This window comes from Clytia hemisphaerica, unplaced genomic scaffold (genome assembly GCF_902728285.1).
Source record: "Clytia hemisphaerica strain Z4C2 unplaced genomic scaffold, Clytia hemisphaerica genome assembly, whole genome shotgun sequence".
Taxonomy (NCBI): domain Eukaryota; kingdom Metazoa; phylum Cnidaria; class Hydrozoa; order Leptothecata; family Clytiidae; genus Clytia; species Clytia hemisphaerica.
Window position 1 is genome coordinate 1,431,160 of NW_027103507.1, and position 14,602 is coordinate 1,445,761.

Here is a 14,602-nt window from a genome sequence, read left to right on the forward strand (position 1 = left end):
ACAGACCAGATTTACATCGGCATGACTTCATGACGCTCAAGATCATCAAGACGAGTCAAAATGAAGTGTTCTTGCAGAAGAGGTGGTAACATTCGATTAAAGATTTTGTAAATAAAAAGAATATTTAGGTATTTTACGAAGTCAAAAAAGGTTAAAAGAGTATGATCCAAGAAGAGAGGTGAGGAATGTGCTCGAAAATCGGAAAATGTCATAATTCGGAGAGCTTGCTTTTGTAGTGTTAGAATTCGACGGGCGTGAACAGATTGGCGTGAAATAAAGAATAATATAATGCTAAAAACGTTTTCTTGTCGACATAATGCCGAAGTTTACTCAGTACCATTCGCACGTTTTAATTTGTTGCAAACAAAATCAATGTTATGCTTCCAGTTTAGATGTTCATCGATGTATACACCAAAGTATTTCACAAAGTTACTAGGTCTGAGTCTGTGTCCGTTGATTTTTATTTTTAGATCATAGTTTATTTTCTTTTTAATAGGTCTAAAGATAGTAAGCTCAGTTTTGTTAGCATTCAGAGATATCTTGATTGTATTCAACCAATGCAATAGAAGTTTAAGATCGATGTTAGCTTGCTTGGCTATAGGTTTTGTCACGAGTACATCCTATACTAAATGTAAATAGCATATTTATTCTAAAGTTAACTTCTATCAATAAAAGTTATCCAATCATAACGCCGTAGCTAACAACAACGATAGCTGCCTTCTATTCTCCAAATATACAACCAATCAAATAGCTATGTAAATTCACCAATCAAAATTTGGAATGAACTCTGAAAGCAAACGTTTAACGAACGATTCGGCCAATCGTGAGAAAAAAAGATAATTCCTGGAATTCGAACAATTCTCTCGGTAGAGACCAAACCACCAACTACGTAAGCATGAGATTTTCGATACAAACCTGACAAAAACATTACCTAATGATGCAAAGAATCCACCAATCAAAACAAGAGAACAAACTTTTAGGTAAACGTTTACAGAACGATCCACTCAAACGTGAGAAAAAAGATAATCTGTAAAGCCCAAATAAGGAGTGTTATAAATTCCGCAAGAAAAAGGTTTGGACAAGTCCTAGCAAATGGTAAAACCCTAACCGCAAATTGCGTTACACGAAATTCTTAAAAACAATACGTACTGGCGAGACAAGGCAACGTCGGAGCAACGCTCTTCATCAAACAAAAGAAACTGTGGGAAAAACATGAAGAAGGAGTGGCGCTCCACCACCTCAAAAAGTCAGTCGGGGGAAGCAAGCGAATAGAGAAGAAATAAAGCGAATAGAGAAGAAATAAAGCGAAAGAAGATAGGCCATCAGCCTAAGAAACAAATAGCGAAGTCACCAGCCCGCACTAAACGTACTCTTTTATTGTAATTACGAATTTGAATTTAAAGGAAGAAGAAAAGAATCTAAGGGAAATTAATTAATAGCGAACCCCATAAATATATCTTGTTAAATCATTATTTGGAGTCATTCGAAAATAAGACTTACGGAATATACTTTAGTAACGACAAAAAGGTGATTGTTACAAGTTTTAAGAGTTCGTTTCTGATAAAAAGCATTGTGTCATCAGCGAATAAATTAACTAGGGAAAAAGGAAGGGCGATATGCAATTCGTTAACGTAAAGAAGAAATGATAATGGTTCAAGAACAGAGCCTTGGGGAACACCGTGAAGCATAGGTTTAGTTTTAGAACTAATGCAAATTGTGATCAATCAGATAAAAAAGAGCCAAACCAATCAAGAGCTGTCCCACGAACCCCATAGAATTCTATTTTTGAAGTTAAAATCTCATGGTCAGCGGTATCAAAAGCTTTTTGTAAGTCAATGAAAATGGAGCAGCAGGGCCGGCGAAACTGGGGGGGGGGGCCATGGCCCCCCACTTTTTTGGTAAGAAAGGCCCGTCGGCGCCAACCATGGTGGCGCCTCCTTAGACACTTACTATTTGGCCCCTCCACTTTCAAAATTGATTCGCCGGCCCTGGGCAGCCATACTCACCTTCATCCAGAGCAGTTAAGATTTGATCAACACAATATTGAAGTGCTGTTTCTGTAGATTGTTTTGAGTGGAAACCAAATTGGAGTGGATACAAAGAGCCTGATTGATCAAGAAAAGTCATAAGACGTTTTTGCATAAGTTTTTGAAAGATTTTATCAATGTTTGAGAGCGAGAAATGGGCCTGTAGTTTTCAGCATCAAGTGGAGAGCCTTTTTCTTTAAAGATAGGTATGGCTTTGGCTTCTTTGAGTTTAGATGGCAAAATACCAGAATAGAAAAACAAGTTGATAATGTCAGAAAGAATCAGAGAAAAGCTTTGTAGATTTGAATTGATTATCGGATAGGATATGCTACTTGGACCCGTGGATTCTTTATCACTTAAGGACTTGAGAACAGCAGATACTTTATTAGAGGTCGTGGGAACAATGAAAAAAGAGTTTGCATTCCGATTTTCGTCTTTTAAACACTCAGAGAAACGATGACGAGTAAAAGGAATTTTGGAACGAATGCTACCTGCGAGTGTTACAAAGAAGTCATTAAAAGTTTCAGAAACTTCTTTGGGATTAGAAGAGAGGGTGTCGTCAATATTAAGAGAGATGCAGCTATAGAAGATGAGGAAGAGGATATAATTTCACGAGCGCCTTCCCATAACTTACGAATATTTCCTGAATTATGAAAAAAGAATTTAGAATAGTGAAGTTTTTTACTCAAACGACAGAGAAAAACGATTCGGTTAAGATAAAATTTATACCTACCACGCAAGAAAGCCTTCAGATCAGGTAGGTTTGTGTTTAGATAGTCACGAAATAAGCCATCTCTAATTTTCATCGAAGTGGGAATACCTCTAGAGATCCAGGGTTTCAGAAGAAGACCTGCTTCACGTCTAGTAACTTGTTTAAGAGGTACATGGTTTTCATATAAAAGAGCAAAACGAGTATCAAAAGTATTAAAAGAAGATTCAACATCACCTTTGTCAATATCGATCAAGCCTTTCCAGTCAATGCTAACAAATTCACGTTTAAAGACATGTGCACGAAAATTAGACCAGTCACGACGAAAGGGCAAATGGGGCTTAAGTTTTGAATTAGAAGTATTCAGGATTAAAAATTGTGGTAGATGATCAGATAAAGCCACTGCAAGATTTCCAGATATGGAAGAACAGTCAGTAGTTGAGGTGAAAATGTTGTCGATGAGAGTGCTGGATGTGTCGGTTACCCTAGTAGGAAGTATGATCGATGGAAGAATTTGATATGCACCAAGTGTATCAAGAAACTTAGAGTGAGAGATTTCAGTATGACAGGTAAGGAGATCAATATTAAAGTCACCTAGAAAAAATGAGCTTTTTATTTTCTTTGCATGCTTTTTTCAAAAGAGGTGATAAATATTGTTCATTAAAAAGATCGATTTTGAAAGAAGGATGTTTGTAGATGCGGGTGATATAATTTTTTTGGTTTTTAAAAATTATTTCAGCAAAAGTAGATTCAAGATTGCCACTATTAAAGTCTATTCACGATAAGTGTGCACTCTTTTTTCATTTACCTATAACTTTTGAAGGAATTCTTCAATTTTTATAAATTTGGTATCATTGGAAAGACGTTAGTGAGTGGAACAATTTGAAATTAAAAAATCTTTAAAAAAATTATAAAAATGAAGATGAAAATAAAGAAAAAAAAATGAAGATCTTGTAGAAAGGTGATATGACTTTCATTTTCACTGAAGTGGCTCCTTGATTATCGAACATTATCACTGTGAAAAAATTTCTCAAAAATAATCATTCAGTCAAAAGATATCAAGCAAAGTTATAAGCTGATTGACGTCTAAAAACGGTGTTTTCTGCTGTTTTTTGCTGTTTTTTGGGGTCAATCACTTATCAACTTTGTATCATAACTTTTTAATGAATATATATTTTAGTAAAATTTCTTCACAGTGATGATCTCCTAAGATCAAAGAATCTCTCCAGTGAAAATGAAAGTTATAGCACTTTTCTACAAGATCTTCATTTTTTTCTTCTTCATTTTCATGTTCATTTTTAGAATTTTTTTAAACACTTTTTTATTTCAAATTGTTCCACTCACAAATATCTCTCCAACGATACCAAATTTATAAAGATTGAAGAATTCCTTCAAAAGTTATAGGTGAAAGAAAAAAGAGTGCACACTTATCGTGAACAGACTTTAGAAGAGATGATTTTAGAAAAGTCTTGGCGAGGTTTACTATAGACTGGCACGCCAGTCGGGCTGGAACGGTATCACGCGGGAAAAGTGAGCGTAGGAGTTAGGTAAGCGTAGGAAGAAATTTTGTCGGCGGCAAGGGCTGAAAGGCTGTTAATCAGCAGCCTCTCACCAACTTTTGCTCGTTCTCCTACGCAGCTCCTATTCTAGCAAATGCCCGCCGCCTTTATGTTCCCGCCCTCTGACATGATTAATTAACAGACGAGTTTGCTAGTCTAGGTTTACTATCGAGAGACAGCGGTGTGTCAAAAGATTTATAACCCTTGATAGAAAGATTTGCGTTTTTCGAGTTTTTGATAGAAGATTTTAGTCGGGTCTCACTAATACCAAGAAAATCAAAGTTATGATTGAGTTTAGATAATATTGTCATGAGATTGTCATGGTGTTTATTTAGAGAACATATGTTAAGATGAAAACAAGAGAGTGAATTTTGTTGAGAGGAAGATAGGTAAATTCCTGAGTACTGTGATATGTACAGTTAAAATTAATCACGTGGTCATTATAGTCATACGTTAATCTGGTCGTCTTTTTGCGAATCAATGTTAGAAAAAGTATTCGAGATAGAATTCAAATGCTCAAAATATGATTTTAAGTAACTTATGTCTTTACCAGCAGGTAATTCATCATCAGAATCAAAATTAGGTAATGCGTCAATTCTGCAAGTTTTGCAGAGGCAGATATTTTTAATGAATTTTGCTTCTATGACGTTACACTTAGCAAGGGATCATCTTTTGCACCTAGGGCAGTAGTTAGAATTTTCGATTTTTAATTTTCTAGCGCATATGGAACAGGCTTCTGTCTGCATAGGTATAGAACAACCAAAAAAATTTTAAGAAAAAAAACAAAAAAAATAAACACAAAGATAGACTTACGGAAAATGTAAGAATTACGTAAGTCTTACGAACGAAAAGAAACAAAACATACCCCAAGCCTTACACATAAAACCATCAATATTAAAATCAAATGTCAAATATTATTGAGAATGGCTGCGTTTGTAAGGCATTTGTAATTGCTTACAGTATTCTTTTGAATTCTATTGTTCCGCGCAATTGTTCGGTTTGTCAAATGCCTAATGATGCCAGCTTGTTGGCATTTCGTTGGCATTTGAAATGCCATTTTGAGCAAAGGAATCCCCTTTTCTGGCATTTCAAAATCAAACACAGGAACCAAAACAAAGAAAAAAAATGACATTTTTGATTTTTTAAAGTATTTGACGTTTTTTATTCAGTTCTTTCTGTAGATTGTAAAATTTGCAAGATTTGCCATAGCCTAGCCCTACGGCAAAAAGTTTCAGTCTTAATGACTGCAGTTTTTGAGAAATTCCATGTTTTTTCATTGTTTGATCTGTCAAAGTTGAACTTGAGGGAATCACCTTTTCAGTAATGACTCTAAAAAGACGATTCCTTAAATGCCATGACAGAAAATACAATGGAAAAGGTATCAAAATCGAATCCCTCATGAGCAAATGCCAAATTACAAATGCCAATTGGTCTAAACGCAGCAACAGATTGGAAATTTCGAAATAAGGTCATTAATATGGCCAATCCTCAAAGGATTGTCGGGGATTGTCATTTTCATTAATCTTTATATAAACGTTTCCATTGAACGACCAAAACTTATGAATTTGATTATCCTTCAACAATGCTTTTGATTTCCCCCATAGTAAACGATTATAGTTACTCAAGTTGCTGTTTATGAAAATTTTGTCAGATAAGATAGCTTTTTCCTGTATTACTGTTTTACTGTTTTATGAAATTCTTTGCTGGAGCGTAAAAGAGCTCCACAGATTTTTCGATTTTTAAAACGAACAATAGTTCTCCTTGGGAAGGGATGGGACTAGGTTAGATTGTTTATCAATGGACTAGGTCAAATTGTTTAACAGTGGACCGGACATGGATAGATTGGATTGTTTATCAGTGGACTAGGTTGGATTGTTAAACAGTGGACTAGGTTGAACTATTAAACAGTGGACTAGGTTGGATTGTTTAACAGTGAACCGGACATGGATAGGTTGGATTGTTAAACAGTGAACTAAGTTGGATTGTTTAACAGTGGACTGGACATGACTATAGGTTGGATTGTTTAACAGTGGACTAGGTTGGATTGTTTAACAGTGGACTAGGTTGGATTGTTTAACAGTGGACTAGGTTGGATTGTTTAACAGTGGACTAGGTCAAATTGTTTAACAGTGGACTAGGTCAAATTGTTTAACAGTGGACCGGACATAGATAGGTTGGATTGTTCAACAGTGGACTAGGTTGGATTGTTCAACAGTGGACTAGGTCAAATTGTTTAATAGTGGACTAGGTCAAATTGTTTAACAGTGGACCGGACATGGATAGGTTGGATTGTTAAACAGTGAACTATGTTGGATTGTTTAACAGTGGACTAGGTTGGATTGTTTAACAGTGGACTAGGTTGGATTGCTAAACAGTGGACTAGGTTGGATTGTTTAACAGTGGACCGGACATGACTATAGGTTGGATTGTTTAACAATGGACTAGGTCAAATTGTTTAACAGTGAACTTGACATGACTATAGGTTGGATTGTTAAACAGTGGACTATGTTGGATTGTTTAACAGTGGACTAGGTTGGATTGTTTAACAGTGGACTAGGTTGGATTGCTAAACAGTGGACTAGGTTGGATTGTTTAACAGTGGACCGGACATGACTATAGGTTGGATTGTTTAACAATGGACTAGGTCAAATTGTTTAACAGTGGACCGGACATGGATAGGTTGGATTGTTAAACAGTGGACTAGGTTGAATTGTTAAACAGTGGACTAGGTTGAATTGGTTAACAGTGGATTAGGTTGAATTGTTAAACAGTGGACTAGGTTGGATTGTTTAACAGTGGACTAGGTCAAATTGTTTAACAGTGGACCGGACATGGATAGGTTGGATTGTTAAACAGTGGACTAGGTTGGATTGTTTAACAGTGGACTAGGTTGGATTGTTAAACAGTGGACTAGGTTGGATTGTTAAACAGTGGACTAGGTAGGATTGTTAAACAGTGAACTAGGTCAGATTGTTTAACAGTGAACTGGACATGACTATAGGTTGGATTGTTTAACAGTGGACTAGGTTGGATTGTTAAACAGTGGGCTAGGTTGGATTGTTTAACAGTGGACTAGGTCAGATTGTTTAACAGTGATCCGGACATGGCTAGGTTGGATTGTTTAACAGTAAAATACTTTCTGGTCTGTATTTTATATTAAACGACATTAGGTTATATTCTTTAACAGTGCTCTCCACTACTAAAGAATCCAACCAGTGACCACGCTAACTGCACCTGATCCGTTTAATTGATAATATCACCTCGATCTTCTTTTTGGTCTTTCATAAATATGTACTAAAACACACTGACGTAATCTATCTGCTAATTGAATGCATATTGTCTCCACCGTTCCAATATTTTTTTTCGGATATCCTAAAATTCCAACCTCAAACAATATTGCTGTAAAATAATTTCAAATTCTTGAAATATTTTTCAGTTCAGTATTGCTCATTTCCCCTTGTTTGTCCTATATTGTGATAATTTTTCAAATCCTCAATAACGCACTTCCCAAGATCCTAGACATAAAGGTATACTTCCGAAGCAAACTCGAACCGAGTCCCTTAGTTCATTTTTTGATGATTCTGATAGCACACACTAAAGGTCCATTGATAAAAAATCAAATAGTGGTCCAAGTGGACTGAGTACGAGATTGCTTTAGAAGATATTTTATCATATATTATTCCTAAGCTGAAGACTGTGTATAAAAAGCACTGTTCAACTGGATTGCAAATCATAAGCATTTCTGGAATTAACTTTCAACTCAATCTAAACTTTCTGAAGAAATCACAAAACGGCTGCTACTAAGACTTTCATCTTTTTAACTTTGATGCTCACAGGTATGTAGTAACTTTATTTTATGAATTCATGGAAACCCAGGGCTCCGATTTTGAAAACGACCGTACGTTCGGCCAAAAATCAGGTCTCTAAGATCGGACCCTTACAGTGCAGGAAAAATTTGGCTGAAAATCGACCCTTATAGTTTAATTTTTCGAAATGTTTTGTCCTTGTCAGGGCAAAGTTGAAACAACGTTGTGTGCCAGCCAGGATAGTATCTGTGTCTTGCGTGCACAGAACCAGTGGTGTCTGGACAGTGCTATACATTCTGACTTGAAAAAGGAGGGGTAGAACCCATTCCCCGAAGGGGAGGCTCATATTATATACTAATTGTAAAACACTAAAATATGTATACAACGTTTCGAATGCAACGCATTCATTAAATTATGTTAATATTACTTTAATGATTGCCATGAGTGCCAATATACTGTATAGGGTGTCCCGAAAAAAGTATCGAGTTCGAACATGATGTCTGAGTAGAAGGTAGTTGCGTGTGTTTATCAAAATGTAAGAAAAATTAATATGACACAGAGAGAAACTTTGATAAACATTGCAAATTTAGTGAAACACACACAAGAGCTTTCTTTTTATAGAAGTGGTACGACTCGATACTTTTTTTCGGGACGCCCTGATACGATGTTTTTTTATAGCCATATAGCACAATCCTTTTCATTCATTCAAATCATTATATATATATTGATATGCTTTCCCCTCTTACCTTTTAGTGGCTTCAAATGCTCAACTACCAACTTTGCCTTGCCCAGATCTATGTCCATGCAGAGAAGAAGGTATAACTGGGAACATAGCAGATCCTGACCAACCATCTCAATATCTTGCTTGTTTCCAAGGTGTTACAGTCGGTTGTATTTCATGTCCACGAAACTTTGTGTTTTCTGAAGAACTCAATAGATGTGAATGCCCACATGGATTTGTGTTGAGTGAAACTACCGGCTTTTGTGTTCCAAAATTTGGGAATTAATAGTTATGAAAAACTTATCTCTTTTCTTATCTTAATTCCATCCCATCTTGTTTTTATTGAACTAGGATATTCTTTCGTCAGTGCTTCAGACTTTTCGTCAATTTTCTTTTGATAAGTACACCACATTGAATAAAAACACCCTCGTGTCACAGAACCACTGGGACCCCAGCCCCACTGGAAAATATGGCAAAAAGTTCCATCCTATTGAGAAAAGTACCCTAGAATTTAAGCCCCATCAAAAAATGGACTTTGATTTCATCCCACTATTACACTCCAAAACCATCCCCCACTGGATAGTTTAAGCTGAAAACAAAAGAATTTGTATCCCCATTGAATTTCCATATAAACTTTTATACCCCTACACTCTGGAAAAAAATTCCTCCGGTACTGTGAGACAGGGTTGTGCGAAACAACCGATGCAAACGTTATGTGTAAATATGATATTACTGCAGCTAATTCTCCTGAATTGGAGTTTTTGGCTGGCTAACTTTTGTTATTTTATCAAGTAATTATTTCATGCGTGGTATCTTTACCAACTATACTACTTACCAATTTATGATTGTATAAATTTATGATCTACCTTTTTTTACCTGACATTAAATTTTTCGATTTCAAAATTTTTCATGTTTTTTATTTTCTTTCCTTTTGAGATATCATTTCTATTTCTGGCTTTTTGGTTGGTCGGAGAGTGGAAATGTCACTCAACGAACTGAAGTTCCTTTGTGAGAGAAGTGGAACGGGTTCGCAAACACCAAAATATACGCTCCCTTTCACAAACACAACAAGCACTCTTTCCCACTGGAAAAATTGGCCAAAAGATTGCCCCTATTGAAAAATTATACTCCAATTTTTGTTCCCATCGAAAATAAATAAAATCCTCACTGCAAATGTTTGTGCTATTTTTTCCATCCAAACTAAATTTTCTGGCTCGAACACAATGGAATTCAAATCCATAAAAATAGACTAGTCATAGCTTTCACTAAATGCCCCCACATAAAAAGATCATGTCATGCACTTATAAAGCTTTAATGCTTTAAAGATTAAACATTAAAAAATAATCAGGAATAATTGATTGATTTAATTATTGATTGATTGGTTGATTGATTGATTGATTGATTGATTTATTGATTGATTGAGGCGTTTGCTTGAAAAAAAAAATTATATTCCATTATAAAAAAATACATACTTGAAGAATTCATGCAGCTTGATAACTTAATAAAATTTAAGGAAAAGCTGGAAAAGCCTCTCAGAAATATATTTAAAAAGTTATTATCTTACTGATTTTCACATCTCCTGTTTGTTTGTTTTTTCTCCTAGTTTCTTTCTTATAACGATATATGTCATGATTATTATTCACCAAATAGACCTGTTCTGATAATGCCGCAGACATCTTAGATTGTAGGCAAAATATATAGCGGTGAATAAATCCACAAGGTAACCAATCAGAAATAGCTTGTTTTTTTTTTCATTGGCTGCTATATTTCAACATTTCTCTATTGCTATTTTGCCTAATAAACAATAGTCAAGAGGATACTGTGTATAAAATTTATCAAAAAGTTCTGCGCCATCTTAAGTTGGGTGAAATAGAAACTCACTTATCCTAGTTAAGGCCTGGGCTCCACTAGCGTACGCTGTGATTGCACTTCTCAAGCAAAATCTTCTATGTTGTTGGTCAAAAGAAAAGTAAAGGAATGCCATTGTGGTTCATTCAGACGTACAGTCGAGAAAAATTAAAATGCGCCTAAATTTATTTTCAAGTGCATAGTCCTTTTTCACGATGCAATCTTTTCTCCAAGCTAATCGCAGCGCAGACAATGAAGAGACGTGCCTTCAGGAAGCTAGACTTTTTGAGTTTATAGCTAGCGATATACTTTCCCTTTATGGTGTTTCTGTATGACTGTCTGTGTACCTAGTCTAACCACCGTTAAATGCCTTCGGGAAGGTCTCTCCTAACTTAGAAAGCCAGAATTTGGAGCTATTTCACCAAACCACTGGAGCGTAAGTTATTTAGGCTATCACAACTGCATGAAAAAGTTTAACGTGCACATGTAAAGTTTAACGAGTAAACAAACCTTTTTCAGGTTTTTGAAAAAGATTTACCACACTGAAAAGACGTAAAAACACTCTAAGTGAGGTAAATTATTTTGAAGACCAAAAGAAAAAGTCAACCACGTTTGGATTCAACCTTACATATGCGTACATTCATCTTTTTTGTACTTTGCCGGTTGTTTTACTAAGTTAAGAAGGACTTTCTCGAGTTACGACCATATGATGGTATTTAAAGCTCAAGAAGCCCCATAAACAATAAAGGTAGTTATCAATAAAATGACAGACAAAAATAAATTAGAGTTTGAACAAAAATATCAAATGTACATTTGAAAACTTAAGCAAATTTCTTTAAAGATTCTGGAAAAAGAATTGAAATCATTGCTGAAGTGAACCTCTGACTAAATCACAGTAGTTAGTATTCAGTTTCAAAGACAAGAAACAAAATTTGACATACAAAACACTTTTTCTAGTCAATGAATCAGCTCATCATCATAACCAGTCTGCCATTTTGTTTGTTTTGATTTGCACAAGTAATATTGTAGTTCGTGTTATATCATACACTGTTTTGATTTGCATTTATAACAATCGCTTCAGCTTTTCAAAGCTAAATCAAAACTAAAATTGTAATATGTAATAATGATAATACCATATAACGTAATATGAAAATATGTATACTACCGTCCCGGAAAAAAACCGAACATTTACGGAAGAGACTAACTACGGGGATGCTTGGGCGACAAAACAAACGCGCAACAAAATTTTGAGATTCCAGTTAGACTAGTAAGGCCCCATTACACCTAAGAATATAAAGGAAGAATAATGTGAAATTTACTGCACACCTGACACTTGTGAGCAATTTTATTAAATTCTCCTGTGTAATCAGTTGAAAGAATAGTATAAAGAATTCGCTGAAAAATTATCTCCCTAATCTCAGTTTCTATTGTTTAATTAATTTCATAATTTTCTATTCCTTTGGAGGTGTCCAAAGGAATGGAAAATTATGAAGAATATTCAACAATAGCAGCCTATTGAAAGTGGGGATTAGTGTGGAATTTTGGCTATTGTGTAGACTGTGCAAACAAACTTTACAAAGGATTTTCCCTCTCGAAAGTTGGGGGGTTTCGAAAAAAGGGAAAAATATCGAATTAAAGAACTTCCGTTTTGCCCTTTGCAATAAAATTAATCTAATAAAATTTTTACATTCTTCCGTGTAATTTTACGGCAGAATTTACAAAAATTAACAGATGGCAAATTTGGAAAAACTCTGAGATTTTCCATTTTTGAATATTTTTACGTGTATCTAGAACAAGAATTTACGAATCGTAACAGCTGCAGAGATATATTCTTCCCCCTTATTCTTAGGTGTAATGGGGCCTGTAAACCACGTCGTTGTATTTCGCTGCAGATTAAACTTGCAATAGGATCTATTTTTTTATATGTTCACTGAATACAACGACTAGTTCCAAATGGCGCCATTTACTAAACTAGCCATAGCTTTCACTAACTGCCACCCGCTACAAATGCTTATAACGACTAAATGCTGATTAAAGCTTTTTAATGCTTTATAGTGAAAGTTTCGAAAATTATTAGGAACAAGAATCGCAAAATTGCGACTAAATATTTCCTTAAAAATGAAGGTCATTATCGACATATACTAGCAAGTAGCTGTCGCTAAGAATGCCCCGCAGAGCTTCCTATCGAAATATCCCTAAGTAAGCAAAATTACGCATGTGTAGATTTTAAATTCGTTTTATCGATAAAATTTAAGTTGGAGGAAGAAAACTTGGTTTCAACTTTACTTTTGAGATGAAATGGGATAGATGGTCGCTCACATCTCAAAAAGAGAAGTTATCGCTCACATTAATCACAGTGAAAACGCAAAAAATTCTGAAATTGATTTGATTCTTATAAAGTAAACACTTATAATAAAAATAAATATGCTCATCTTTTTCGCCATCCTTTGTTTACTTTGTAAGTAGAACTAATTACCGAAAGATATATTGCCTTCAATCAAGAGTTATTGATTTAATTCTTATAAAGCACATGCCTATAATAAAAATAGATATGCTCATCTTTTTCGCCATCCTTTGTTTACTTTCTAATAACTAATTAACGAAAGATATATTGCCTTCAATCAAGAGTTATGGATTTGATTCTTATAAAGAAAATGCTTATAATAAAAATAAATATGCTCATCTTTTTCGCCATCCTTTGTTTACTTTCTAATAACTAATTACCGAAAGGCATATTGCCTTTAATCAAGAGATATTGATTTGATTCTTATAAAGTAGATGCTTATAATAAAAATAAATATGCTTATCTTTTTCGCCATCCTTTGTTTACTTTTTAAGAACTAATTACTGAAAGGCATATTGCCTTCAATCAAGAGTTATTGATTTTATTCTTATAAAGTAGATGCCTATAATAAAAATAAATATGCTCATCTTTTTCGCCATCCTTTGTTTACTTTGTAAGAACTAATTACCGAAAGGGTATATTGCCTTTAATCAAAATTTATTAATTTGATTCTTATAAAGTAGATGCTTATGATAAAAATAAATATGCTCATCTTTTTCGCCATCCTTTGTTTACTTTCTAATAACTAATTACCGAAAGATATATTGCCTTCATGCTTCAATCAAGAGTTATTGATTTGATTCTTATAAAGAAAATGCTTATAACAAAGATAAATATGCTCATCTTTTTCGCCATCTTTTGTTTACTTTCTAACAACTAATTACCGAAAGATATACTGCCTTCAATCAAGAGTTATTGATTTGATTCTTATAAAGAAAATGCTTATAATAAAAATAAATATGCTCATCTTTTTCGCCATCCTTTGTTTGCTTTCTAATAACTAATTACCGAAAGGCATATTGCCTTCAATTAAGAGTTATTGATTCGATTCTTATAAAGTAGATGCTTATAATAAAAATAAATATGCTAATCTTTTTATCCATCCTTTGTTTACTTTCTAATAACTAACCGAAAGATATATTGCCTTCAATCAAGAGTTATTGATTTAATTCTTATAAAGTAGATGTTTATAATAAAAATAAATATGCTCTTCTTTTTCGCCATCCTTTGTTTACTTTGTAAGAACTAATTCCCGAAAGGCATATTGCCTTCAATCAAGAGTTATTGATTTGATTCTTATAAAGTAGATGCCTATAATTGTTCATCGAAAATGTGCACAGAATTAGCCTCCGTCTCGGTAGAGGACTGGGCCCGAATTTGCGGACGTTTTCACAGTTTCACTTTCGTTTTCGGCTATACGACAGCGTTTTCAAGCAGAAAGCAGAGGAAACCTGTGAAATTTCTCAAGATTGGAGCAAGATTATTGTTCTAGAAAGTTCATAAAGGCCTAATAGTTTCAGATTAGTATGATTTCATCAGAAAAAACATTTACACCAAAGCTCCTTATTGATATGTGAAGGCTACCAAA